Genomic DNA, 2,488 nt, shown 5'->3' on the forward strand with positions numbered 1-2,488 from the left:
TGCAATCATGGCTGCCCTGGGCTCTGGCCTGGCCTCCAAAGACTAACCTACTAGAATTCAAAGAGCAGCAGAGAAAGAGGGAAAACTTTTCCCCACAGACTCTCTCTAAACTCTGGAATTCATTAGGCAGCCCCTGAAAGGAGGTGTTCAAGACAAGTCTTAAAATACTGTTTTTAAACTGCTGCTTGAAAGGCCTGTTTCATATTTCAAAATAGGTTTTTGGATGCCTTTATAATGAGGAGCTTTCTCAGGAAAGGCAGCTCCTGATTGTGTTTCTGCCTTTCAAGGAGTTTTCCTTATTTGCACACCAGTGAAAGGGTTTCACCTCCGGGAAGGTGGAGAAGAAGAAAGACAGCTCAGTAATGCCAAAGAGGAGCTTTGTGATAGGGCGGAAGGGGAATGAGAACACAATGGCCTGTTCCAGGGAATGATTGCTTCATTTCTGAGGGAGCTCAAAATTGATCTAGGTGCCAAAGAAATTGCAAAACCACCCTCATGGGAGGAGTGTGGCCCCTGGGGATAGTGTGTCCTTTTAAACCTATTTTACCATTAGGGGGACTAGCTTAGCCATTCTGGGGTGGGGGAGAACGCAAAGCCAACCTTAACACCCTGTGGCACATCTGTGCCTTTGCTTGTTTATTCAGCCCCAAGTGCCCTACCTTCTCATTGCAACCCCTCCTCCACCCCAAATCTGGCCACCTCAATAGAAAGTATTAGTTGAACTGATTATTTAGTAGCCTAAAAAACAAACACCAGATTGATTTGAAAGCATATAAGACTTTTTCTATTCCATCATTTCATTCATTTGATGAGTTATTATCATCATTCTTTTTGTCTAATATTGATAGAGTTCCAAACAGAAACACACTTGAGACAGAAAGTCATCTTACTATGTTGTTGTTTTTAATGTTTAATGTTAGATGGACTATTGTGTAGGTGGATAAAATGATTATTTGTATAAGTGAGTAAAATGACTAGGATGTAATGTCATCTTTGTAGTCTCCCTGAAATATCTAGTGTTCTCATTATTCATTTTATTCTCATCTTTTTCAATTGGAGTTCAGATAGAAACAGAACTGAGACAAAAACATTTTCTTGCTATTATTCTTTCATATTTAATATTCTGTGAAATATTGCACAGGGCAGAGACACTTGTGAAACCCACGGGACGGTTGGCTTCACTGCGATGTGATGTGCCCCGATCTCTCAGCTAGGAGAGCTATGCTTTTAATCAACTGAAATTTATACAATTTTGGCTGGGAGAATTTTATAACCTTGTAGGAGGTAACTAGGATCACTTGTAATGAAGTTTCGCTGTAAACATTGAAAATTGGTGATCTAAGGGGTACCTACCTTACAGGATTGTTGTGGAAAAAAATGAAACAGGCAGGTATCAAGCGTCTACTATGTGCTGGGCATTGTACCAAGGGTTTTACAATTACTATCTCATTTGATCCTCACAACTAGCCAGGGAGTTATCCTTGTATTACAATTGAAGAAACTGAGATAAAAAGTACTTAAGTGACTTTTCCAGAGGAAACATAGTGTCTGACACCAGAAGTGAAGGCAGGTCTTCTTGATTACAGGACCATCTCTTTATCCACTCTTCCATCTACCTGTCTTTAAGAATAAAATAAAATAATTGTTAAGTATCTGTGCTAGCCCTAAAGTGTCATATAAATGCTAGGTATTTGTCCTATGGGACCCTATTTATTCCATCCCTGTATAATACTGATTGAGTGCCCAGAATGGAATGCCTGACATTGTCCTCATGCTTAAAGCACCATTATGAATTAGGTGGCTTAGGATGAACTTTGTCTCTGCCTTTTAAACTAATAAAAGATCTAGAATAATCATATAACGATCTTCAGGTGAGAAAACAACATTCTCCTGATTCTATCATTTGTCATCAATGTTGGTCCAGTTAAAATTGTGGAATAAAAAATGGTTCCATTTATGCTGTATTTTATGGCTACACACACCTTGCATTTCAATATTCAATATTAACACATATAAACTTAGGGGGTAGGTTGCAGAAGTTCCCTTATTCTACAGGTGAGGAAACTGAAGTTCAGAGAAGTGACAAAGTACTGGATTTGGAGTGGAAAAAAAACAACCTAGATTTGGGATGTACCACTATCTATATCACCTTGGGTGAATCACCACTTATTAATGCCTCCATTTCTTCATCTGTGAAATGAAGAAGTTGTGATAGAAGATGTCTCAATTCCTATCCAGCTCCAAAATGATAATAAAGAATGAGTATATAATGCTTTTTCATTCATGAAATATTTTCTTAAATAGAATTCTGTTAGGTCAGTAGTATAAAATTTATCTTCCTTCCTTCCCCTTCCTTCCTTCCTTCCTTCCTTCCTTCCTTCCTTCCTTCCTTCCTTCCTTCCTTTCTTCCTTCCTTCCTTCCTTCCTTCCTTCATTTCTTCTCTTTCTTTCTTTCTTTCTTTCTTTCTTTCTTTCTTTCTTTCTTTCT

The sequence above is a fragment of the Petaurus breviceps genome, unplaced genomic scaffold (genome assembly GCF_028583685.1).
Source record: "Petaurus breviceps papuanus isolate PSGF00001 unplaced genomic scaffold, PetGlider_PUasm1.0 91133, whole genome shotgun sequence".
NCBI classification, from domain to species: Eukaryota; Metazoa; Chordata; class Mammalia; order Diprotodontia; family Petauridae; genus Petaurus; species Petaurus breviceps.